Source organism: Tympanuchus pallidicinctus, unplaced genomic scaffold, assembly GCF_026119805.1.
Source record: "Tympanuchus pallidicinctus isolate F22 unplaced genomic scaffold, pur_lepc_1.0 scaffold6, whole genome shotgun sequence".
In the NCBI taxonomy this organism is placed as follows: Eukaryota; Metazoa; Chordata; class Aves; order Galliformes; family Phasianidae; genus Tympanuchus; species Tympanuchus pallidicinctus.
In genome coordinates, this window is record NW_026294780.1 from 42,606,077 (window position 1) to 42,633,526 (window position 27,450).

General features: G+C 41.3%; 1 protein-coding gene across 5 annotated transcripts in view; it reads right to left on the reverse strand.

The window, feature by feature from the left end:
• Positions 1-23,770, reverse strand: part of ENOX1 (ecto-NOX disulfide-thiol exchanger 1) — a 365,454-nt gene extending 341,684 nt beyond the window's left edge. For 2 of the 5 annotated variants that reach the window (XM_052664568.1, XM_052664573.1), the window contains exon 1: positions 23,420-23,769. The gene's annotated coding sequence lies outside the window, so the exon portion shown is untranslated. Of the gene's footprint in view, positions 1-22,563; positions 22,718-22,960; positions 22,982-23,419 lie in introns of those variants that run through there. The other 3 variants (XM_052664577.1, XM_052664572.1, XM_052664571.1) reach the window with 3 other exon arrangements.
• Positions 23,771-27,450: the final 3,680 nt, after the last annotated feature.

Below are 27,450 nucleotides of genomic sequence, written 5' to 3' on the forward strand. Positions count from 1 at the left end.
TGATCCTTTTGTCAACACAGGTGAAGGAAACCTCACTTGTCTAAGCAGTCCACCTGTTATCAAATTACTCCACAACAGCACACAGTTGGTGATGAAAGGCTGAATAGAAGGTGCTGCTCACCACTCTCACCATATTCCACTTAAATGTTATTCTCAGCTGAAGGACAGGAATTGAGTACATAATCATCCAAACCTCTTTGTGCAGCGAATGAAGAGATATAGGTATCTTCAGAAGATGTCAGTCATTCTAAGACCAAAATCTATACCTATAGATACAGACCTACAAAGATATCTGTCTCTTTCCATACAAAGAAAATTCAGGTAACTTCTGAAAGAGACGTCTTTCTTAAACATTCTAAAAATTAGCTGAGGTGAATTCAGGCTACTCTTTCCAAAGATCAAAATCATCTCCTAATTTTTTTTTCAGCAATGCCAAATTGATGAACAGTATCTAGCACACACAAAAGTTTTGGTCTTGTAGTTTGCTAGACAAGTTAAAAACTGACACACAAGATAGCTAAAAAAAAAAAAAAAAAGAAAAAGAAAAAGAAAAGGATGACACGTTCGCACACACATAGATGCTCAATAAATGCTCTGTCTTTTTTGACATCTCCTTTAGTTCCAAGACACGGCGGTCTAGATTTTCATGCCCTGTTGGCTCTGCTGCACACTGCAGATAGAGAAGTTGATGACTGATGGCTTCTACAGTATGGAGGCCTTACTCAGTGGCAAATGCACACTTGGGAAAGGATTCTAGATCTCCAAACCAGAGCAAGAACTAACGGGGTCTATAGAGCATTTATTTCCTATATACATTTAGTATATGACAAATACAAATATCCTTTCATCTGGTTCTTTGTTGGAAGAATATCTCAGGGTTACCTATAAGGAAGTACTCATTTTAATTCTTGATGAAGCAGGTATTCAGAATGAGGTAATAAGAGCAATGATTCTCAATCCACATTGCTAAAGACAGAATTTACAGTAAAATGCTCCATCTTTCCCTAAGGATATCAATGAGAACTGGACAACATATTTTCACACAGTCAGGAAGCAGACTCATTCTGGTAGGAATGTTTTCTTTTTACCTTGTTCATGGGGCAAACTGTTTTGGGACAGTCTTCCTGTTCTTTATGTCTCTAAAGAAATATGATCCACAAATGCAAGCTGATTCTAAAAATGCCAAGACCATAGTCTTTCCTAGGATACATTTCCTGGGGAATCACTGCCCAAACTTAACTCTATGAGTCCTACCCTGTCTAGAATCTGTATTTCTCCATTTCCCCTTCCTGCAATATATTTCAAGTGTAACCAAAATCCTTGAAGAGATATAGGATCTTTTTCTCCCTCACAAGTCTCCTCTATTGAATCACAGTGTTGCCTCATCACTCATATAGAGTACTTCCTTCATCCGAGGCCTGAGAGCGAAGCAAAGCAAACTTATTTCCTGCAAAAGACAGCCAACGTTGCTGAAGCTCTGCAAATTCCCCAGGGTCTTATTTATAAAGTTTCTTTGTTCTGCTTCTAGAAAAGCAGTGAATGTTTCCAGTGCTTTTCCTGCAGAACAACTTGGCTGAAGCCTCCTTTCCTCAGATCCCCACAGCAGTTCTTCCCACTTCCATGCGTGCCATCAAGGCCATCTATCACTCCTGCTCTAGGCTTCAGCAGCAGATCACCCAAGGTATCCCGTGACAAAACAGCTGAACAAGAATTCATAAAGAATATCCTGAGTTTCCATAAAAGCAACAGTTTCCAAACCAACTCTGACTTCTTGCTCAAGGAGCTTCTGAAAATCAAGTGAGTCTGTCAATGAACCCAGACATCTCTAACTTCAAAAGGAAAAAAAGCTTTTGCCCTTGGCATATGATTGTATCAACAGGCAAGAGATCTAGCAGCAAAAACACTCCACTTCCTTTAACACAAGATTCATTTTTTACTTTCTCCATCCAAGATGAATGTGCATTAAACAGTTAATGGCCAAATAAATACAGAATCTTGGGGAAACAGCAGGGAGGATCTGGTAGTTCCATCACCAGATCTCCCACTTCTCCACATGGAAAAAAATTCTCTTAACTTCAGAATCTAACTACTTCATTCAGTTGTTCTGATCTGATCTTGAAATCAAACACAACCAGAGTCTGACTTTCCTTCAGTTCTTCCTTAACTCTGCAAAAATTAGGAGATCCAATTCCATTTTCAATTTTCGATACGATTCCCATAGCATTACACAGAAATATGATTGTATAACGAGTTTTTTAAGAGGAATTTTTATTTATTTATTTATTTTCACCTCTTACCTCAAAGTAGCCTAAAATTCCTATTAGATGTTACAGTAAGAACTATACTTCTCTCTGGGAAGAAATTTCCTGGCACAGTAATCTTCTGTGATATGTATATGACATATGAGATTGCACAGGCAAACAAATGAGCTTGGAAATCAAAACTTAGACAGAATGTTACTAATATCACAATATTGCAGCAGTCTCAAAATACAAGCTATATATTGTTTTCCTCCCATTGGATATGTTTTTGTAACTGCTTGTAGAAAGGAACACTATCATTTTTTATGTAAAGAACATTGAAGGTTCAGTCAAAAATGGCAATGAAAATTTTAACTAGAAAGAAGAACAGACAGAAAGACTTAGACTGCCAAGTTCTTATGGATGCCATCAAGCTTTTACTAAATACAAGGTCCTCTTATCCATAACCTGAAAAGAGAAGATAAGTGGGAAGAAATGGAGGTTTTGAGGTAGAACTGAACTCAGAGAAAACAGCATGAAAAGGACTTTCCCCTCTTCCTTTCTTCTTTCACTTAAAATACCGAAAATTGCTTTTGTGCTAAGTTATTTTTGACTGTGCACTCTTTTTCGTTATCACTTTTAAGCCCCCTAGGCACAGTCTATGGAAAATGAATGCTCACGACACACTTCAAAAAAATCCTCTCCAAAATGATAAACAACAATTATGAATAACCTTTCCAGAGAAAAGAATCATAACAGAGATCCACTGGGATAACTCTCCCAGTTCATATCATTTAAGCAAATGATACCACATACAGCACATAGAAGTAACGTTTCAGTATACGTCTATTTTTTGTGACTGTAATGACAACCCAAGGGAGCGTGGTGAGAACGTTCTTGTCCTGATCATGTTCCTCCTGAAATGGAAGCTGAAACGTAGAAAATGAAACAACATATAACACTGACTTCAATGCTATCATATTATTGGATTAAAAACAAAACAAATACAAACAAAAGAGTTGTGTGGCACATGCTGAAAAAATAATTTAAACAAGTTTTCAAAACCTAAATAGCAAACCTAAACAAAAAAAACATTTTGCTATTGTCAGATGAGGATAATTTTTTTTTTTTTTCAGGGAAAATCCTATGTATTCTAGATCCTCAGTACTCCAACTAATGCTCAAAAAATGGCATCTTACGAAGTCTTGAACACTAATGTCTGTTCCTGTTAAATACACAGAGTGAAAGTCCCTGGCCCCTTTATTTGGGACTATTTGGTACAACTCTCTGAGTGGCTGAGAGCTCTTCAGAGACCATTCTGTTTGCCAACAACACTGCATGTGCCTTCTGCTAGTCAGAATGTCATCCATCTTGACAAAAAAACCCCAACCAAACAGCATAATGGGTCACTTACTGATACTTGCTTCTACTGGTCACTGGCTACTTCTTTTCTCCTGATCCCAGGTCCTGACTTATTTTTCTTCATCCACAAGATTGCCAAAGTACATACAAAGTTCTCTACAATAGTACTACACAACTGGTCAGCCAACCTACTTCAGTTCCTCTCATGTAGGACCTGAGGCCGTGCTCTAGCTCATATAATTTGTCTAAGTCGTGTGTTATTTTTTGCATTAAGACTAATGTTTTTTTTAATAGATTCCAGTAGCAGATTACAGTTAGATAAAATAAATGTTATGAAACTATTTCACGTACAATACAATGCCCAGTGGCATCACTGGTCAAAAAAAAAAAAAAAAAGCAAATGGAGTTGCAGTCAAAGTCAGTGTTTTGGTGGAGAACTACAGATCAAACTGAAATTGAATTCCTTGCTTAAAGAATGGCGGAAAACACACACAGTCTGCCTTTCCTCTTCCACCTGAGCCCTCATTACTGCTAAGTGCCTAACAAACATTGGCAGGGATGGTCCCTAACAATTCCCTCAGAATTGTGAAGGCAATACATACCTTTACAAAGAAAGGACATAGACTAAGCAATAAGCTTTTATAATCTATCTTTTTAGTTATAAGTGGAGGCAGATATGATGATAAATATATGTTTCAGAAACCTAAAATGTTGTTATAGTAGAATAGTATGGGATACCAAGCATTTCCCTTTCTGCTTCAGATAACAAGAGAATTCCAGTGCTCAAAATTTCCTACATAAGTGGCTTGTTCCATTTATAAAAGTCTGAGTTTTTTATTCTTTGCGTGATTTTGTGGCTTTTCACCCCTAGTCATCTTAACTACTTCATCCTGGTGTTCTGTCTATGATGAGGTCATAAAAATGTCACGTGACATTTTTATTTTCTGGGCTTGGGCTTCCAGTGCCAAGATCATTTGTCAGCACAATACCAAGCTGCAGACTGAAGGAAAGGAGGGTAAAATTTGTACCACTGGAAGTGCAAAGGGATGGACTGGACACGCAACTGGCCAACAATGACATATAGTAAATGCTATGCCATTCCACTGACTCATTGTTTGACTTCTTGCTTATGGAGGTATATAGCAGCAACCCTCTCCCACCTCAATATGTGAAATAAGGATCAATTGCAATAAATTCTGATTGGGGAAAACAAGATTCAAGTTTTCACTGAGCCAAAGGCAAGCTTTTTTTTTTTTCCACTGAATGCACTGAAAAACCTTTCTCTTCTTGGCACATGATGGCAAGGCTTACGCTAGCCAGCAATCACAGAATCATAGATCCACACAGAGTATGTGCAAAGGTGGAGGATTCACAGAGTGTCCTGAGGCACACATCCTCAAATGGGTGTACCCATGTGAGAGCTAAAAACTCTGCATGATTCAGCATTCTGTCTGCACAGACCAAACAAAACTTACAAAGGTATGCACTTTAAAAATGTGAGCTGTCATTACTGAATGAAAGTGATAAGCACAGTTATGTTTTCAAGTATGATTTCATACAGCCAAATGATGTGTTGAGATTTCTACACTTATCTTTGAGAGATTTTCTAAGCCATGTTGCACTACCTGCTAATGTGTTAAAAAAAAAAAACAAAAAACAAGAAACAACCTACCACCTGGATTATAGCATATGTATACAAATGTCTTTCTAGAAACATGTCAGTGATATATGTTAGGGTAAAAAGAAAGCCTCCAAGCCAACATTACAAACAAATTCTATGACCACACAAACCAAAATAAGACAACACTGGCATAAATCTTCCTGCTATGCTTGTCACTATGGTTCAGCTACATGCATGCTGGTCTTACCATTACTGGGATTTAGAATTAATGACCCACTGAGATTTATAGGGCTAATTACACCTCTAAGCATTACCACTTTGTGGGGCCCTACAGACTTAAAAGAGACATTGGAAGGTCACTTGGAAAAAACTCTCATTAAGTTCAATAGACTTCAAATGAGACCTTTTGCCTTAAAAAAAAAGAAAGAAAGAAAGAAAGAGAACTCTTAATAGGAGACACTAAAAAAAAAAATCCTACCTCTATCAGTACTTTCATAAAAGTACTCACTGTGCATTTATTGAGGGAACTGATTAGTAGGATTTTCAATAGCATAGTCCAATTGAATCAATTTGTTTTTCTTCTCTTCTAAAAATGTGAAATAAATACACCTGGATTTATCACTGGTTGTTTTGTACTGGGAAATGATAGAGTTGCTTACGTGTATTAACTTAAGCACGACAGATATGATTACTGAGTGACATCTGCAGGGATTGCTCAGTGTTTGTGAAACTGTGAGGAAATCAGCCAGCAGCACCCTTGATAAGTGAGAAGTTCATAAAATAATATCAGCCAGTTGCAGAGAGTGAGGCAGCTGAAAATCATCTTTGCTCAGAAACTGCATTGCACACAAGTTGCTCAATGTAGATAATTCCATATGCTTTTGTGTTTCCTTTCCCTCCTTTTCACATGCATGGCTCTTTGGAGAAACCAAAAGTGCTGGGAGCAATACACGTCACCAAACAGCAATCACTGATGTTGCACAGCAGAATGAAGTTTTGAAATGAAGAAAAAGAACAAGATTTTTGTAAGAAATGGGTGGACAGACAAACTAATGTGAACGAAGAAATTGAGAACTCAAAACTTTCCTCTTTAAATATTTTTAACAAAAGGAAAAGAAATCTGGAGTAGATATCCAGTCAGGCTTCCACCTGGCATGAATGAAGCCATTCAAGTATACACAATTTGTAAAAAACACCAACATCCACCTTTAACCATAGCACTGCTGTCAAATGCCACCATGATAACACCAGAAATGCTTGCTTTCAGTGGTGAGTAGAACGTACTCAGCCTTGTCTGCTACATAGGATCATGCCATCCAAGTGCAGGCAGCAACATTTATTGAGAAATTCACTGAAAGATAACTGATTTAAAAGGGGGTTGTGTTAAGTTTAGGTAAGGAACAACTTCACAGATTATTTTCAATTACTGAGATAAAATCGTACTTCTCCCCAGATAAAAAAGTTATTTTTCTATATACTACACAGAGCACATGAAAGCTTTAAGAATAGTCTGATTTCACAAACAGTATCAGCTTCCTACTAATACTTCTTAACACTATTTTTCCCTCCCTCAAGTCATTTTTCCAATTATTTTCAACATTTTCTTTGATCGATTAATAAGAAGCAGTTTTTCTGCTGCAGATAACAGGTTACAGAATTCTCTTTTGCTTTGAATAGATTTACCCTGCTCTCAAGAATACCAATTTTTTGGGGTTGTTTTTGTTTTGTTTTCTTCATTTTCTTTCACCAAATCTGCAGGGTTCTGGCCAAGCATTGACTTTATCTGCAGAGTACTCTTCATTGATTTCAGAGAGCTTGAGGATGACAGCAGGACATGAGCACTAATTTCCAATCCTCTTAAGCTAGCATGAGGATCTGCAGTTAATAAACCAGAAAGCCTCTGACTTGCATTAAAAGAGCCACATATCTGGTAAAAAAAGATGTTCAGCCCGGAGAAAAGAAGACTCTGAGGTGATCTGAGACTGGCTTTTCAGTATCTAAAGAGGGGCTTTATGAAGGAAGAAGGCAGAGTCGTGAGCAGGATCTATGGTGACTGGACAAGGGGAAATGGTTGCAAACATAAAGAGGGGTGATTTAGGTTGGATACAAGGAAGAAGTCTTCTACAGTGAGGGTGGTGAGGAACAGGTTGCCCAGAGAGGTGGCAGGCTCTCCATCCCTGGAGAAACCCAACATTAGGCTGAATTGGCCTCCAAGCACCTGATGGAGCTGTGTAGGTGTCCCTATTCATGGCAGGAGCTACGTGACCCTTAAAGATCCCATCCAGCTCTAAGGACTCTACAATTCTATCTTCAGTTCCTCTGAATTCACTACCAAACGGGTCAGTTTTAACAAATAACACGTGGCATCTTCAACTGATGCTCAGGGGGATATATCCAGGCTGTCTGCTTTACGCATCTCAGTTTGCTATGAATTAAATTTATAGTTGTAGGGTTCCAGTACACTCAGCAGAGAAATCCACACACCTGGAGCAAGCAATTCAGAGCCCATGGAACACTATCTATAAACAGTGTAAGCTCATAGTTAGGGCAGCCATGTTACACTCAGAGCAAGCCTATGCAGTCCATTCTTCATGCACGCTGAGCATACAAAATCGAGTCCCTTATCTGTTTCAGCCCTACTACCTCATTTAACTACCTAAGAGTAAGAAAAAGTTACTCTTAGTTAAAGAAAGTTTATTATGTTATAAAGTAATAAGTAAGAGAAAGAAATCTGCATATGCAATATACATGTGGTCTTTTTTGGGCAACAGAAAGCCCCAGGAGTTAAAGGGCAGGATGTATGCAGAAATAAGTGTAAGATTAATTTTCTTGAGCACATAAATCTACAGATACATAATGAACATATATTAGCCCTCTAGATAAATACTTGAGACACTGATGGAGTTAACAGGTTCCCATCAGACTACCATCAACCTCATGATAGCACTATTCTGGGCAGATGGCAGCTCCAGAGCTGCATGGCCTCTCTAATGCATTCCATCCATTTTACAAGGTATATTTTATTAGTGTGAGAGAGAATTATTAATAAATTTTGTTCCAAACACTACAGACACTGATAAGAAACAGATTTCTTGAAATGGAAACAGGAAATCTTATATATGGCCCAACAGTGAGTGGCTTAAGAGGCTGGGGGAAGACAAGTAGTGAAACTACTGGTATCTCTATGCCTTGAAGACAAAACCAAAGGTCTACTCACAAGCCATCAGAAGATTATTGACTGACCGCCTGCTGTCTTGCACATCAAGCTGTTGTCACAGGAACATTCATTCATTTATATTGCCAAAATGAAGGTCTCTCGTGTATATATGTATATATATATCCATTGAAAATAACTCCCTAATCTGCCCCTTTCATTAGAACTGAAGTGCTCTTCACACACATAGTACACAAGAGTCTTGAATTAGCAGGGAACTATTTTTAAATACAGGAAGACTAAGATACAAAATTAGTTTCATGGGGAACAAGAACCTTAGAGATTATTTACTTTCCCTTAATTACTTTGGCTCACCAGTCATTTAGCTTTCCAGTAGTACCTACTTCACACTCACATTCAGAATTTAAAGACAGTACGTTTTTTGAGATTATGGACTTTAATGCCATAACCACATTTCTCAGACTGTCTGGCCCACACACAGCCTATTTAATGGTGATGTATGGTACAAATATTCCTTTCTTTGGAACAACTGTCTCAAAGTAAGGATGAAAGTAAGCACCTTTGAGCAAGCGCATGAGAATTCTGACAACTGCACAAAACTATTCTAGTAGGTGCAGGTAGCCTCTTATGCTACTGATCTCATATAATGAAAGGAGCATAACAGAGATTAATATTAAAAGAATGTATTTTGAGAGTGAGGATTTCAGGTGACAAGACAGACTGAGTCCTAAGCCTGAAAGAGATGCTCAAGTTTTTAAGCCTTGGAATAAGAAGAAATGTGGCCGTACAGCTCTGCTGGGCTACATCCACTAAGCATCTCCACTGCACATGGCAAACACACACATTACTGTCGCTTGTATAGAATATAAAAAAGAGAGTCTACAGTGGATGAAAAGGTATTACAGAGAAAGAGCTCATATGGGAAACTTCAAATACCAAATTAAAGAAAAATAAAGATAGAAAATAAGCTCAACAATCTTGTTCCCACAGAAAAAAATTAATTAGGATTTTTTTTTGACAGAGCCTCGTAACACAGAAAAGCAGAGAAAGTAAATAGAAAGGATGAAGGAGCAAAGAACAGGAAAGTAATAAAGAGCAGAGGAACGCTCCAAGAAGAAAACAAGTCCAAAATATCACGTTGTAGCCCGTTTCACTGGCTAAGGCAGATCACTCCATGTGACAGCTACGGGTTGGTCCTGTCACTGTCAAGCTGGGAGATGTTTTGCCAGAACTTCTCTGTCCCCTTGGGAATAAGGCTGAGCTGAAGCAATGCCTGAGTGATTTTCTGCACCTGAGACACCGCATACCGTAACACCAGCTCCGGATTTCCAAGGATGACTGATCTTAATGAGAGAATTAAGAGGCGCAAAAGCTGTCAGAGTTCCCCACATGGCAGAACGTACTGCTGCCACCGCGTATCTGAAATTACGAGCTCCCTCATTAAGCCGAGTTATCAAACCATTTATTATGTTATAAAGTAATAATTCTATCAGCTGTCAATGAACAATTTATCAGAAAAAATTACAGGCCGTTAAAGCAATTAGCAAAGGGAATTAAATTTACACTGGAGTTTCTGAAGATTTTCAAGAGAGATTTGATGAGAACGAAGCTTGGGCTTGGGGTCCTGCTTTTCAGCAGCGAATGCTGTGCTATTCCAACAAAACAACTGCTGCAGTTCAAAGAAAGGAAGAGACTCTGAAAAGAATTTCTCAAATCACTTATTAGAATATAATGAATATTAACAATAGATTGTACAAATTCTCTCGAGAATTGACTATTGCTGGGTTTTGGATCCCTTCTTCTAGGCTGCTTAGGTTGCTAGGGAATTTCACAGTTAATGCTGTATTTCCATATGAATGTTTGAAGAAGGGGGAAGGGTTCGCAAAACTGAATCTTAAGCATAGAGTTTTCTTTGTGCTTTCAAGAAAAAAACTCTGATGTTCTTATAAAGCTGAAATAAGACACTCTTTCAAACGTACTTACACATTATTTAAGATTTTTTTGAGGAGAAAGAAAAAATCTCTGGAAATCTGTCAAGAGTCACTGTGATGAAGAGCTTGCAATGGGCAGCAGTAACACACCAGACTTCCCATTAGACACACCCTAAGGGCAACGAAAGGTCTACATAACATAGCAGCTGTATTTTGCTTTGATGGTAAAAAGCAAGATATATTTTGTTTAAAAACAGATTATGTGTACATTTTTCACAGACCATTTGGAAAGCACATTGCTGTGGGCTTCCCAGTGACAAATATACAGAGACACCAGCAAGTGACAACATGCTTTGTACTCCTTGACATGGATGAAGGAATTCAGTTCAACTTTTCTGATGTTTTTCTTCTGGAAAAAGAAATGCCTAAGAAAAATCTTTTTTGGCCCAGCTTCATGAGAAAAAAGCTTAAAGGATAGCTTTGTCATTCCCTGCATCTTCATCTATTTCCTCTCCCTTCTCCTTGGTTTTGTTGTTGTTTTGATGTCATCGGTTGACATCAGTGAAAATTGAAATAGGGCAGAATCCTTCATTTTTGTGAAAATAAGTGGCTCAACAGGAAGGGAAAAAATAACTAACAGCCCTAATTTGAGTGCTGGGTACTCACTTTTCTAATAGAAAATCCTCAGAGCTCCGTTGAAGAAGAACCTGCAGTAAGCAGGGCAAAAGCCAGTTCCACATTCACACCCCCACCATTCAGCTGTTTGTTCTTACCCTCCTCCAGAATGCAAAACATCCCAACTCAAGCAACTCTTGTTTAGACAATATACAGTAAATAGACACACACTGTCATTAGCGACTACTGTGACAGCTGATCTTCACACCACAGTATTATCCTAATAAACTGTTTCTAAGCCCCAGGGTCTCTGTTCTCACACAACTGACCTGCAGCTGGTCACCCTGGCAGGATCTTACACAAAGCATGACATGCACAGGGGTTACATCAGTTAATTGCACAGTGGCTGCAGAGTACAGTGCTTTCTTTCGTTCAGCAATGTGGCTTTTCTCTACCGAAAACAATTGGAGTTGCACTAATTCAAGTAAATGATAGAACAGCATATCTGGATAATTCTTATCATTAGTTAATGTTAGCACCACACGAGCTTGTCTGTGTGGTATTTGACAACGAAATTCAAGTTAAACAACCTCCTCCAGAATGAAGACTGTATTGGATTAATTAGGTAACTTGCTAGACATTTAGAAAATGAAGATGAATATCCCTTTTTTTAACCATACTAAAATCCTAAGGAATAAGAACCAGATTATAATCTGTTATTGTACTGTAAATCATGAATAACCCCACATCTGAATTACTCGAGATTTAAATTACTGGAGATCAGAATCTAGCCCCATAGATCTTAACAGAACACTTGACATCACTCACACAAAAAGAACTCAATTTCCATTAATATGTAATACACAGGAACCAATTGGTTTCCTAGCGGAGTTCAACATTCTCCACCGAAAAAAAGTCTGCGTATTCTGGTACTCCTTCCATCTTCACTTATTTTTATTGATCTGCACGCTGCTTCTGTTCTTAACTATTGAGTGAAAGTCAGGAGAAAGGCAGATACTGGTGTCCATTTCTCAGTATTTTCACCACACATTTCCTAGAATGCAGACAACTTTCTTCCTCCAACCAAAGGCAGCACAACTGGAAGTACTCCAACAAGTCCATGACAACTTTACTACGCAGAACACAAACCACATGCTACTGAATTCATTTTTTACAAATTATTCCTCCAACATGGTCTAAAGCATGCAACTCTGAAAACACACAGAACTGTAGTAACTGAGACACAAGCGTCTAAATAGCCTGGCCTGGCATTCCTACAGTTTATTTTCAGTTGTGCTTTAACCACATGGGCTATATCTGCAAAACCACTTTGAGGTGAGGTTAGTTTTATTCTGTCTAAGCTTCCTGGTGTTTCTGTACCACCCAGGGCTGAACCTCAACTTATGTTAGCAAGGGATCGTGCATGAAAAAGTGAACTTATCTAAATGCTTCAAGCCTAACAGCACAACATAGCAAAGTGTTCAACACTGTTTTAGCAGGAAAGAAAATACTTTCAAACCTGAAACTTATCCATGTTCAACTGCCAGCATCTCCTATATCTTGACTGCTACATTATCCATTCTTCTGATATAAAGAGGGATAACAGACTGACCATCTGGATTTCAGTTTAACTCATGAACCTTCCAACTATTCCATTTCCTTTTATCCCACTTACTGTAGGACCTGGTGAGAATCACAGGCAAACAGAACTGGAAACAGCTACACAACAGGGGCAGCTGCCTCCTTTAAAGATAACACAGTTGTATCAACGTATTTTATGAGACCTCAACTGATATAGATCCCAGAATGTTCACATAATCTATTCCAGTACCCTGCAGCATCCTTTCTGCACTACCATTTTTTAATGAACTTGTTTATTCTTGTAACATATGCAGCCTATTACTCTTACTGTACTTATTGTGTGTATTGTAAACTGACTTTTTTTCCTCATATGCCAGAGCTCCTCCTGATCTCCATTTTCATTCAAAGCATTAATTTCTGCAGTTTCTATAGCTGCTGAGGACTCCATTAATTCTTTTTTTTTTCCTTTTTTCCCTCAAATATTTAGTGTTATTTGTTTGCAAGATAAGGAAAGAAAATTTCAACTTGAACTGGAAGCTGTAGTTGGTCACAGCCCTTCTGAAACCATCCCTTCCTAAGATTATGGATTCCCCAGGGATTATCTTGCTGTATAAAATTTATACAGAAATCCTGCTCAATTTCAATCCTGAATACAATTTTATTATTGAGAACCACAGAGCGGAAGAAAAAAAAAAAAAAAAAAAAAAAAATATTCCTCCTCAGAGGACAACCAGGAGTAACTGAAGGCATATAAACACTCTTTGCTCCAGCCAACTCAGTGACTGTTCTTTCTCACTAGGAATGAACTTAGCATTGGAATAAACCTACTTCAGCAGTTTTCATTTCATTTTGCTTCTGTAGCTGCTAGACTTGTTCGTGAGCTCACAGAATAAAAGAATGGCCAGGGTTGGAAAGGACCTCAAAGATCATGAATCTCCAACCCCCCTGCCACAGACAGGGCCACCAACCTCCACATTTAATACCAGACCAGGCTGCCCAGGGCCCCATCCAACCTGGCCTTGAACACCTCCAGGGACGGGGCATCCACAACCTCTCTGGGCAGCCTGTTCCAGTACCTCACCACTCTCTCTGTAAAGAACTTCCCCCTGACATCCAACCTAAATCTCCCCTCCCTCAACTTAAAAACATTCCCCTTGTCCTGCAGTTATCAACCCTTTCAATCAACTTCCCTCCCCTCTGTAGGAGATGTTCAGAACACCCAATCATATGGCCATTTCATGGGATTCCTTAGAGACATGACTTATAGTATTACAAAGTTGGCATTTTCCCTTGCATGGATGCTTACAGCCACTCTCTGAACGTTTCTCATATTCAGTGAGCCACCATGCATTCACATAAGTGCTGTTTATTTCAGCTTTGAGCCTTTAGTTCTGCATTTCCCTTTTTTTCCATTGAACACTGAGTAAGTGAATTTAAATCTCTTTAAAAGGGCAATACATGGAGGCTTATGTATCACCCTATATTGCTCATTTGTGTTATGCTGACAATTATGCTATCACAAAAGAAAGTCTCTCATCAAGTGCTAGGTCTTCATTTTCCTAGCATTCACAATATGAGTGGCCACTGCTCTTTGCCCTCCCTGATAATAAATTGATTCATCTAGAATGAAGCGATGTTGAAGAGCCCCTGAAACAGTAAGAGCACTGACTTCAGTGCTCACCACAGCTATATTTCAGTGATGATAGGAGTGTCAAAGCATCTCATCTTGACCATCACCAAATTCAACGTTCTGCTTCCCATTCAATATTCAGTTCCATCTGACAGCCGTTTGATACCGAAGAACCAAAAGAAATAGCTTTTCTGCATGATTTCAAGATGACCATTGTCTAGCTACTCTTACAGCTCTTACACTTTTGATACAGAAGAATTGCTTGATTACACTGTTGTTTGACCATGTCACACTATTACCTTTATTCTTGGGTAACATGAGCTGGAAAAATATTACTCTTATCCATTCAATTTTATTTGTAGTAGACAAATAAATTGTAGACAAATTCTGCAGAATCAAGTTTATTATCAAGGAAAAGGTAAACGTAGATGCAAGCTTGGCAATCTCATCTTATATAAAGCTGTACTATCAGAAGTGCTGCTGCTTCCAGGTTGAGGCCCAGTCTGACTGCACAGAGCTCCATTTGCTTCCTTCTCACCACTATCCAAAGAGAGCAGATTACACTCAGCAGCTACTTCGTTCTTTCACTGTCAGTGAGACTTCTTTTTCCCCAGAGACTTTATGCAGTTACATAACCTCACTTAGTAATTCCCAAGAAGCATAAAAAGAGGTTCCATTTTTTTCAACCTTTTACTTTTAAAAAATAGAAAAGTTAAGTTTCCTTCCCATACAGAAATTGCAGCCACCTTTTATTATGCAAAGAAAACAATAAAAGCTACCCATTATCTATGTTCTACAAAATTATACATAAGTTCAACAAATACAAGATGGAAAATAAAACTGCAAAACTCAACTAATGACACACGTACTGCAGCTGGTTTCACACATTTTCTGTAGTAGTATTAACCTTGTTTACAGAACTGGCAAGCAACCAGATAGCTAAGTAGATTGGCAACAGTACATCCAGCCTTTCACCTGAAGTGTGTCAGCTCAAGTTGAGCCCAGCTCTCTCTAGGAACTGGAAACATGTGCTCCCTCACAGGCTGTCAGTGAAATAAAATGGTAATTGCTGTCTGCTTCATGCAAAATTGGAGATTACACTGCAGAAGAAGAGTCATCAGCATAAACAGCATTTCCTCTTAATGCTAAGATATGAATAACCTTGAACCAAAAACTGACCAAGGGCCCTTTCATTTTTTAAAATGATATTCACCTGAGAGATGCTCCTCTTAAGCACATGGATGGAAAGGCAACAGAAAGAGGATTTTAAAATCGAACTTATTTTCCAGGTCCTTTATGTCTTCAGTTCTCACATGCAGCAGCCTGCCAAGAACACCTCTGCTTTCACTCCACCTGAAGACTCTGGGAGCCAGATGCACACATGCAGAGGAGGCAGGAGGATATATGAATAGAGCACCCTTTTACTGCCAGTGAATCCACAGAGAGTGCTTGCACACATCCAGCTGCCTGCCATCCATATCTGCCAACTGAGGACCATAAACACACAACTTCTTTGATGCATCCATAACTGTACTACCAGGGCTGTGATCTCATTGGATTTCACTGCTAAGCAAGGGTCACACCTCCAAGGAAAACTCTCAATAAACTAAGTGGCTCACTTAGTCAGTGCTGAAGCAATGCCAGCATCCATCGTAAGTCATCAGAAGAGATTAAGCCATGGATCTTTGCCACAGAACTATAAGCCTCTACTGCTGCAGACTGTGAGGGAAGTGCTTGCGTCACTTAGTAGCAAAAGCAAGCTCTTTCTCTACATGCACAGGAGCTACTAAATTAGGATATTACATAGCAACATTCTAGGGAGCGATCTGCTACTTTCAGATGAAACAAAGTTATTTGTCATTGCTGAAAGTCCTCTTGACTCTTCTTACAAGGGCACAAGCATCAGCACCTCTTCAAAGAGCGTGCTCTCGCTCCGGTTATTGCATTCCACCTCCCTATGTTCACCCCGTGCCTTTATCAGCTACTTCTATTTCATTTCTTCTTTGCTTCTCTGTCAAAATGCTTGCTAACAGGTATGATTGGGTACAAACAGAGCTGTAAAAAACAGTGTCAGACCCTTACTATATTCCACCCCTAACACAGTTGTTACCTACTGAAACTTCTTCTATGCTGTGAGTAGGGCACAAACCCCTTTAAAGTCTACATAAATCAAACCCATCATACTAAAATAGTTGTGTGCCATTCACAGAGAAACTGTTCTTCACCACGTGTTGATGAAAAGCTCACATCTTGAACATTTAAACATTTAACTATGTTAAATGTACTCCTGTAAGAATCACCAGCATTTTACAGCAGTCAATCTATCCAGCTCCACCATCTTCAGCTACCTAGCTTTATCCACTAGACTGCATATTAGTCTACCAGAAAGTAATTACCCATCCATCAGAAACTGCCCCTCCAACATTAACAATGTACTGGCAACAAGCAGAGTGCTCATCTTTCTGTTCTGCCCAATTGAATCTCTCCAGTTTCAGTCAACCTCTTCTCAGACCTCCATCACCACCAACCAAGTCTTCAGATACAAAGTCCAGAAAGGGCTGAACCTGCCTTACATGTCAAAGTGTTTTTAAGCAGTAACATGGGGCATACTGGGAGTGCACTGTCTATAGAGCATTTTTTTTCCCATACTATGCTGCACACAGGAAATCTAGAGAAAACTTACACCTGGCTTCTACATCCTCAACACATCCCTTCCCTCTACACAAGCTGTTTAAACCAAAGGTCAGCCTTACTAACCAGCTGTAGCCCAGATCAGCTTTCATTTGAATATGGTATTAATGCAAAATTGCTGATTTGGTCATTATCAAGCATGGAAGGCTTACTCTGAATCACCTGGTTTAAACTTCTGATTGTGAAAATAGGCCTTGGTTAATCAATCAGCTGTCAGGTATCCAAAAACATGGCAGAAGGAAATCTACCTTCTCCTCTGCAATTTGTACAGCTTTTGGAAAAAGTCACCTGGACTTACACCACACACAGACCATCCAGATCACCAGGAAGCACCATGATGAGAGACCATGATGGGAATAGAGGCAGGGGAGCAGTGGGAGAAAGACACAGAGAGATGATTAGTGGACAGTACTTCTTCATAATTACCTGATGGCAGAAAGATTCATTAGATCATCAAATAAAATTCTGCAGAAGCTGTCACTTATGTGCCCTATACACCTCCCTGGGATGCCCACTGTTTTCAAAAGGGGGAGGGGAGGGGGGGGGGGGAGGGGAAGAAGAAAGAAAAAAAAAAGAACTTTAAAAACAGACGTTTACTAGAAAATCTTGTGTAGCTGATCCTTGAATATCCATCATCCCAACATCAGCTCAACATGAGCCCATATGATGACCCTGTTTTGAGTCCTGTATTTATAAAAACATAAAACCCAACTGTCTTGACACTGAAAATTGCCTTGCCAAAGTACAAACACTCCAGATTGAAAAAAATTAAGTCAAGGATGGCTGGTCCAAGATCTGACCTAGTTTCTCTCGTAACCTTCAGCTCAAACCAGAACAAAACAGAGACATGAAAAAGTACTGTTAGATCCTGTACTCCAATACCTTCAAAATGCAGAATTGCTTCCTCCAGTACATTTGTTAGTCACCTACAAAAATGACTTGCCTTTAAAACTCTAATTTCAAACATCTGAAAGAGGTACTCTCACAACACCCATTCTAATATAGGCTCTAATACATTTTCTTATTGTGATATTTTAGCCCAAAATTCATCTTAAGTTTTTACTTCCTTTACTGTACAAAGAGGTTGGTGAGACACTGGAACACACAGCCCAGAGAAGCTGTAGATGCTCTATCATTGAAAGTATTCACAGCTGGGTTGGACGAGACTTTGAGCAACCTAATCTAGTGGAAGATGTCCTTGCCACTGCAGGGAGGTGGGGTTAGATGACCAAATCGTTCTGTGATTCTATTATCTAAGGTAATGTACTGTAAAACTAGATTTCTTTGAAATTTTTGAAGTGTATTACAGTCAGTGTCACTTTCCAACCTCTATATTGAGTGCCAGGCTAAATACGTAACTGTTTCTGAATATTTCACATCAAGCTGGTTTCTCCAGACACCTGAGCATTTTGTTGCTCTTCTTTGAGATCCACTGAATTTGTCAATAGATTTCTGTTGATATGATACTCAGTTTTCAAATGTGTTCGTAGAAGATCAGTGCAAAAAGGACTCCTTTCAGTAGTCAGCTCAACCATAAACTGTGCTGTTCTTTAATCTTGCTGCAAAACCGTGTATTATTACTTCCTGCTGGGTCTTAATTTTAGATTACTTCCAGCAATGCTGTTATCCATCAGTAAATTCCCAATCTGAAACCTCCTGCCTCATGAATTTGCCGTTTCCCAAATTTTGTTCCCTTTGCTCTGCTACCCTGTAACAATTCAACATAAGTTCTGTTTCCTCCAGAACAAAGACGTCAGTTCCGAAGGCTATAGGTTTTGTTTGAGGCCCCTATTCAACAAAGCATTTAATTACAAGCCTAACTTTAACCGCACGCTTACATCCAATTGATCTCAGCAAGCAGAGATGAGCTTCAGAATATGATGGGGGAAAAAAAAGTAAGGCATGCCAATCAATGTTTTGCTGAACCAAATCCTCAGTTTCCGTAATCACATGGATTATTTATTTTCCATATCTGGCAAGAATTCACAGCTTACTGCTTTCACGTTACAGGACTGTAAAAATGAAGCTTCAATAGAGGCCAAAACTGATGTAAAGTTTTTGCTCCTTAAAAGAAAAAAAAAAAAGAAAAAAAAAAGAAACAAATACTTTGGTAAATATCCAAGAGTACGACAGTCATTAAGCATATAAGATTTAAACATGCAGCCAGTAACTGTATGTTCTTGTTGCTGTGGTACCCTTAAAAAATATATATATTAAATAAATAACAGCCCTGTGGAAAAAAAAAAATAATAAGAGGACTACAGTACGTGCATCTCAGTAAGATGAGCAGCATGTTCCCTGCTAGCTCATTAGCCGCTGCCATCATTGCATAGTTAAGTGGAGAAAACAAAACTGTCAATTTCGTAATTCATTTCTACCCAAAGCATCTAAACAAAATTGACTTAACTCATTGTTCCAAGACAGAATGTAGGAGGGATAAGTGGCAAGAAGGCACAAAAGCAATACCCCTTGGTTTCAGTCATGGGTTGATGGCTTCCACCACTCTCCAACCTACTCGACAGCAGACGTCAAGTTTTACACTTATCACTACCAAGAAATGCAGTTGGCATAACAGGAATTTCAAGAGCAGCATATAGAATCACTTTCAAATGTCTTCCATTGTTTATATGCAGCCTACTTCACAAACTCTCTCTCTCCATCCTTGTTTTCTTTTGCTCTGTTTGTTTGTACTTTTTGTTTTCTTTGCCTTCCATCACTCTGCTGCCTGGTAAATACAGGTGGAAGCTACATGGGATTGCAGTGAGGCAATGTACCAAGTTCAACCTGCAGAGTTACCTAACAGAATTTCTAGGTTTGGGAGGAGTGCCACAAGAGAAGGAAATATCATGGAAAATTGGACAAATGTCTACTTTCCAACCATAAAACCTTCCAAAATTCAACTAATGTTCTCTCTACTAAACTGTCAATGCATGCTATGACACTAAAAAAATGTTGATTCCAAGGTTATATAAGAAGGTAGCTGCTCATTGACATTTATCAGGATTAGAGTATTCTCTGACCATTGCATTTCAACTGCTTTTTTATTGAAGGAGCATTGCAAAGAATCATTGAGCTGTTCCAGTTGGAAGGGACACTGAAAGGACACCTGGTCTTTTTGTTGTGACACTGTCATACCTGAGCACGTGTCACGTGCCAGAAAAAAAACCTCTACAGGCCGCATGAGTAATTTTATCTATTGGATCTCTTAAATAACACTATGAGCTCCAAAAATCACTCAGAGAACACAGCTCACACACCTAGGACAAACACTAATTGTTTGCTTATGCATACAAGACTATGTTTGCTGTTTCCCCTACAGCAAATATTTCTCACAATTTTTGGGTTTTCCAAGATGGAAATGATACCTTTGCTGTTGGGAATTCAGTGCAGCCAACAGAAAAATCACCACAGTGTTCATTCTACCTGATAACTAAGACTTGTAGGTAAAACTCTGCCGACAGCTTGCTGCCACTTAGATTATAGAATCACTATAGAATCATAGAGTGGTTTGGGTAGGAAGGGACCTTTAAGATCATCTAGCTCCAACCCCCCTGCTACAAAGGCAGTACAGGAAGCAGAGGTGCAAGAAATCCCCTGCACTGCTGTACAGGTGCCCACCTCCTCTCCGTGCTGCAGTTGAGTCCCTCCAGCAGCTTCCCCAGTGCTAACACCTGCTGGAAAGCCAAAACCTGATAGGCAGTAAGTACAGACACAGGGTTACATCCACCGCCTACACTAATGGATTTTTTCGGATAGATGGCAGTGCACAAAGTGCATCTGAGATTGGTCCAGGGTCGAGATTCCATTTCAGCGCTCAGAGACTAACCAAGGGAATTACCGCATTATCAAAAGCACTTTAAGAAAGATCGCGGCTTAGAACCCATTCCTGCTGCACCGTGATAGCTCCAGCTCTTTTAAGGGGTGAACTGGGTGCCAAGAGCGTAGAAGTGGCAGAGCAGCACTTGGGATTTTACCTCCCATTCCCGTGGGTGGCAAAGAAGTTCATTTTAATCCATTCTAACAAGTGAGGTTTTAAAACACAAAGCTAAAAGACAATTAACCAGACAAAGTCCAAGACACTGCATACTGGGCACAGCAGAGGATAAAACGGATTCTCAAGGATCTATAATCACATGGATTTAGAAATACTCCAGCAATAATGAGGGTATTTCAAATCACTCGTATTGGCAGAAAAAAGAACCCACAGATACCACTTATTTTGCACCCTCCTCACTCTAACAGACACAGCTACCAAGCAGAGAAAGCGGAGTGGCATTTTAACCATGTAACTGCATGTACACTGGCAAGGCCCCTTCTCACAAAAGGGGAACATTAGCAAAGCAGCTGAAACAAATGGGACGAATCTGATGGCATGGCTGGTAGCTCAGTGCCTTCTTCAGGGTGCCGACACCCAGCTCTCGTGATGTGGAAGCATCCACCACCGTTTTGTTTTCTGTTCACAGTAGGGGGTTGCTAGGAAACAAAATACTATTGTCTGATTTCATGATCTATTGCCTACTTTGCCTGGCAATAGTGTCTTCTAAAGCTATTACCGGTTTATTTTACTTAGGACAGAGATTAAGACTAGTATTAAAACACACGCACACTGAGATAGGAACAATAAAAACACCTCAAGATTCAAGGTAAATATTCCAGGCCAAGGAAGACAAACTATCCTGAGGAGAAATGAACTCTAGCAGCCCAGTGGTATTTATATACATGCACTCTCCCACGTGCATCGGCACTCCCTGACTGTACCTATAGTTCTGTGGACTTGCCACAGACTCTCTGGCTTCTGAGGACACAAAGCATTCCCTTACTACTCCAGAGCTACAGTAGGCTGCAAGTTCTGTAAATACCACACGCTGCAGAACACCCAGTGCCACTGAGCACATGCAGGGGAGGGAGGGAGGCATCGTGTCCAGAATTCAGCTGGGGGTTGTTCTGGTGCCTTCGTTTCCTTATATCATTGCTTTTACACACACACGGACGCGGCGAAGAGTCTGAGACGATTCCTTTTCCTCCTCTTAATCCTCTCCCCAGCCCCCACACTTTGTTTGGCTCTAACACCAATAAATAAATAAGAGCATCAGGAGGAAAGATCAAGAACTGAAAGCTACGATCGCCAATTTCACACACACACATATATATAATTACAGAGACATCTTTGTGAAGCAAGAGAATGAAGTATTTCTAGGACCAAACCAACGTGGGTGCCTAGGAAGGCAACTCCATAGCATGAGATGGGACCTTAGCACCAACACCGCAACAGTCATACTTAAAGGAATAGAGGGGCATTACAATGCATTACAAGAAAAGGTTTGACATAAGAGCTAAGAGCTGCAGAGCACTTAGTACTGCTGTATACATATCTACAATGTTGCACAGTGCACAACATGCACTATTTCAAAGTCCCTTCAACTTATTTATTAACGTCTGCGTATTTTACCATTCCCTTTTAAATTCCATAGGAAAAAGAAAAATAACAGTGAAGGTGGTGCACTGCAAAAGGCATCAAAGCTTTTGACGTGTTACAGCAGAACTTCCAGTGAGGGATGGAAGAAAGTAATCACTCAGCAAATCCACAGTCCATGGGAAGGATGGACTTGCTTCCTTGCCCTGAATTTACAGGGACCGCAGCCTTCTTCCCCAGCCCCAGCCTTCCAAAAACCACATTTAAAATTAAAGAGCAGAACGCGAGGCAGCTTTTTCCATACCAGACAACTGGCAGCCACCCCTCCGAGGAGCTTCAAGGAACAAGAAAAGGACTCGACCCGCAGCCGACACCGCTCCCAGCCGGGTCGGATACGGCTCTCCCACCAGCGAGCTCCTATGGCAGCCGCTCCCGCTGCCGGCGGTCCCCGTCCCTCCCCGGCGGGATGCTGTCACCTCCCGGCTGCGACAGCTTCACTGTTTTAAGGCACTCGCTCACAGACAGGAGAGAAGAGAGAGACGGGACGGCCACCTCCTGACAGCCATCCAGCTGTCAGCCGAAGCTAGAGACTCACGCAGCCAGATGAGGAGGGAATGGGGGAGTTAGGGTTAGGGCATACAGCCTCCGTTGCCAATGGAGGGGATGGAAGGGGGTGGGTGGGTGCCCCGGGATCTCCCTACCCGGCAGAACTCCGGTCCTCCGTTCCTCTGCAGCGACGGCAGCCGCAATTAAAAATAAATAAATAACCCGAATAATAAATAAATAAATAAATAGCATAAATAGCCCGCTAGCGGAGAAGGGAGAAGAAGAAGAAGAAAAAAAATAAAATAAATAAAACCACACGAACAAACCACAACACAAAAACAACACCCTACGACAGGCGGACCCCGAACAACAACAATAACAACAACACTAGCCGGGCACCCAGGAGAGCAAACTTTCTGACTCTCCGGGGAAGGAAAGAAGGAGAGAGGGAAGGAGGGAGCGCGGTGCCCGGCAGCGCTGCGGGGGCGCGGCGGGCGGGGGCAGCGCACAGCCTCGCAGCTCCGGGAACGGAGCGGTACCGGGTGCCTCTAGCGGGGCCGGGGCAGCACGGCTCTCCCCCGGCCCTCTTCTCCCCATCCCCGCGCCGTACCTACCGCTGCCGGTGCGCGGCCGCGGAGCAGCGGAGCAGCGGAGCCGCCGCCTCCTCCTCCTCGCTCTCCTCCTCGTTCTCCTTCTCCTTCTCCTCCTCCCCTGGCCGGCGGCGCTGCGGCGGGCGAAGGACGCCCCGCGGCGGCGGGGAGCGCGGGGACGGCGGTGCGGGGTGCCGAGAGGCGGCGGCCGCCGCTGCTGCACACAGAGACGCGCGCACACACACAGCCTTGCCTCCGTGTGTGTGTGTGTATGTGTGTGTGTGTATGTGCCGGGGAGGATGCTGCAAGGGAGCGAGGGAAAATTCTCCCCTCCTAGCAAAGCCGCCGACAAATGGCAAGGCAGGTGTGCAGGGGAGGACAGGCTCCCCGAGGAGCAGAGGGAGGAGGAGGAAAAAGGAGTGGGCGGTGAGGAAGGCGGGGAGCACAGAGCCCGACGGTGGGGAGAGGTCCCCCTGCGGGGCCGGGGACAGGTGCCCAGCCTGGCAAAGAGCCGGCTGAAGGCGGTGCTCCAATCCGCTGCGCTCTCAGCGCTAAGAGCTGCCCATTTTCCATGGGATTGGGATGCTCCTGCCAGAAGGACTCGCGTGTCCTGTCAGCAGGGCTCCCACTTGGCTGTGGTTTCAAACTAGAACCCTGCAGAGAGAACCCTTGCTAGAGGGCTGCTTTTGTGTCCCAGGCAGGTGACACCCGAGCCATCGCTTTATACAGTATGGCAGGAATGCATGGCCTCACCTTCCCGTGTGCCTTCCCCATCACACATCCCAAGAAGGGATGCTGGGTCCAGAGGGTGCAGCAGAAGCTGCCCCAGAGACAAGCAGTGCTGCTGGAGTTGCCCAACGTCTCACTCAGCTTTGGAGCAGAACCACACACCCAGAAGGTGTTTGCCAGTCTGAACTCTGCTGTTTAAATGGGAGAAGCCTGTTCTCCTCCCTGCCCAAATCACCATGTAGGGCTGCTGCAAACAGCCCCGTTCTGCTGTGGAGGTGGCTGTGATTTAGTGCTGGAGAAAGCCATTGTATGCCCATTCATTATGGGTTTCAGCTCACTTCTGGGTGACTATCAGTCGGTACGTGAAAAGTGGCTGTGGCTGAAGGGTGGAAGCTAACATCAGGTATTAAATATTGCACAAGGCAGCTATGAATTCTAGTAGCAGGAAGAAAAGCTGATAGAAAAGTGTCCAGCCTCTGCTTTTGTGGGCTTTTTTTCACAGTACTTTTTGCACCAATATGGCACTGAGCTGCATCCACAGGTACTGGACTAATGATGTTTACTTACTAACCCATCACTCCAGGTTTACCAGCAAACACACTTATGCAACAGAAGCAATTTCCACACCACTGCCTCCATTTGATCGAAGCAATGCTGGCGTTCTTCGCCTCCGTGTGCAGCTTTTTCCCCCTGGCTGGCAGGGTTGGTGTCACAGCTTCACTTTGAGAAGTGACGACAAACAGCACTGACACAAATTACACCAAGCGACACAAGGACATCTGTGTAGAGGACAAAATGTGGGAATTAATGTGCTGCTTTAGGTAAATGTTAACTACCTCTGCTGAGGAGCAGGAGCCACTCCTCACCCAGCGGTGCAGATGTGGATCTCTCATTTCTTGGTGGGTATTGCCTTGCTTTTCAGCTACGATACAGACAGCTAGCTATACAAAGGAAAAATTGCTGGGGGTATTTCTGTTCCATGTAGCCCTGATGAAAGTGAGGCTTACTTATAACTTGGGCATCCTCTTCAGTGCTATTTACAGGAAAACACCTCTATTTTGTCTTTTAAAGCATAGGCCCTTTCCTTTGTAAGCCTGCACCCACTTTTAAAAAGCATACACGGAGAAGTCCATGTACAGCTTACACTTCAACTTCAGTGTAAATCGGCTTGTGAAATCAAGGGCTGGTTCATAAATCACGCCACTTCCACTCTCCAAACATATTTCTTAACTTTGTTGTCTTTATTTGTTGTCTTTATCTGTGTTGAATTTGCTGCTTCATCTCTTTCTGAGAAGGAATGTGGATGACCTGACCCCAAAGATGTTATGGTCTAATTTTTTAATAACTGAAGGATTTACTATATAGATTTTTTTTTTAATTAAAAAAAAAAGACTTATTTTAGCTGTCTTGTAAGCATTGTAACCAAAGAATTCAATAGGAGCTGCCCAGACATATCTGAGCACACAATTAGGTCCTCTGGACTTTCTAAAGCTTCAAAAATAGCCATGTGTAATTCCTTCTTCCCTGGATCTTGCAAGCTTTAAGAGAATTTTTGAAAGCTGTAAATTCCTATTTATCCACTAAGAGGCTCACAGGCAATCTTCCTCTAATGGAAATAGAACTGTAAAGCTGGAGTATTAATATACACAATATGATCCATTACGCAGAGATGGAGCTGCGTGAGCCAATGGGGAGGCAGCGATGCCGTGTGTTGGAGAGGCAGTGCTGAACAAGCTCACGGTGCTTTTGGTATCTGATTTATATTAGCACTCTCAAGGAAGAATAAAAAAAAACAGAAAAACAACATATGACCTTTGAATCCCCCGTCTGCATTGGCTGGCATCTGTTGTTGGCCAATGGGAATGCACAGTTTGCTCCCAGTACGAGGCAGCTATTCTTCAATAACTGTGCTGTTAATATGCAAATCTCAGTACTCCGTCTCCTGTAATCTCTCTGCTTTGATTGGCTTCTGAGATGAAAAAATTCAGGTTATTAGTGAGCAGACAAAATGCGCTCTTCAGGTTCCCCCTTAAGATGAAGCGTTATAAAGCCTGGAGAATGTAAATGCTAGGGACAAACAACAACAAAGCAAAACAAAAAAGGAGCGGAGAAAATGGGATTAGAAACATGATAAAAGGGGGAGTTGCACATTTAAAAATTGTGTTGATTCCCTTTCTTCCTTCTAGCTTTCTCTTGGGAGTTTTGCTGGTTATTACAGATCATTTCTGATCATCTCTTTTTCAGCCTTTCACATGATGAAGGTGCACTTGAGTTAACAGCAATAGACCAAGAATGTCATTTCTGTACTGGAAGACATTCATATGTCTAACTTTGTGGGTCAAATTTGCTGACTGGCCCACAGAACACTTGGAAAAAATATCATTATGTATCGGTATGCATCAAGAAGATGGGTAAGCCAACTGAGCAGGAAGCAATCTACTGTTCAGATCTTTAAAATCTATTGCAAAAGCCAACCATTGACACATTCCCCACAACTGGTCAGACTTGGAAGGAGCTTTTCTACAAGACCAGGAGGCAATGGGAGAGCTCATGCCAGCAAAACTGTCAAGATCAGCATTTTGGTTTCTGTTGGAGCCAGGTATGACACACATGAGTAAGATGTGTTCTCTGTTATGTGATACGAAAATTGAATAGGTCTATCAACTCTACTTATGTAAGTTTCACAGAGATGAATTGGTCTGGGGGCCTCAGGTTGCACCGGGAGAGTTCAGGTTGGATATTAGGAAAAATGTTTTCTCCAAAAAAGTGGTGAGGCACTGACACAGGCTGCCCAGGGAGATGGTGGAATCACCATCCATGGAGGTGTGCAAGAACCATGTGGATCTCACTGAGAGACATGGTCAGTGGGCATGGTAGGGATGGGTTGATGGTTGGACTAGATGATCTTAGTGATCTTTTCCAGCCTTAGTGATTCTGTGATCTTCAAAAGTGACATGCAGCCACACTGCTTCCCAACATTTGCCTTTATTTTGTAGGTTTCTTGCAGATCACCTTACACGTAGCACTTGAGAAGCTGCATTGCCTCCATTCCCATACGGATGCAACCAGCTCTCCCAGTTCCTTCTCTGAAGTGACAGATGAGATCAGCCTCATAATTTCTTAACTCTATGTATCTGCACTGAAATCGTGGTCCCAGTGAAATCAAAATAAATTTTTGCCATTGATTTTGTAACGGCCATGATTTGGCTTCTCAGGATTGGCAGCAAAATATCTCTGGAGGGCTGGACACTGATTCCAATTTCCACATGAAATTAAGAAGGCCAGCCACTGTTAGCACACAGTGACTGATCTTTGCCTTTTCTTAG